Genomic DNA, 340 nt, shown 5'->3' on the forward strand with positions numbered 1-340 from the left:
AGCACTGCGCCTCTTAGCAGACTCTAACTGCAGTCCTATAATAATTTACAACACCTTAAAACAACAGTCAACCCCCCAAAACAAGGGTATGACTGAGGCAGGTGCAACCTAGTGGTCAATGGAGCCTCTAACTCACAAAATGACCAATTCCCTATCAAACTACTTGAGCCTCTAACTCAATTTCTTAGCAGCCTCTAACTGCTTTAAATACTCTCATGAGATTTTTTCATCAAAATCAAAACAGACCCTCTACCAGTATTTTCAGTGAGTAGACTTTAATTTTATCATGTCCAATTTGGCACACTTTGGAAATAATTCAACAGGTAGTGCCTTACCTTTG

The sequence above is a fragment of the Haplochromis burtoni genome, unplaced genomic scaffold (assembly GCF_018398535.1).
Source record: "Haplochromis burtoni strain Fernald_Lab_line unplaced genomic scaffold, NCSU_Asbu1 Contig_1823, whole genome shotgun sequence".
Taxonomy (NCBI): domain Eukaryota; kingdom Metazoa; phylum Chordata; class Actinopteri; order Cichliformes; family Cichlidae; genus Haplochromis; species Haplochromis burtoni.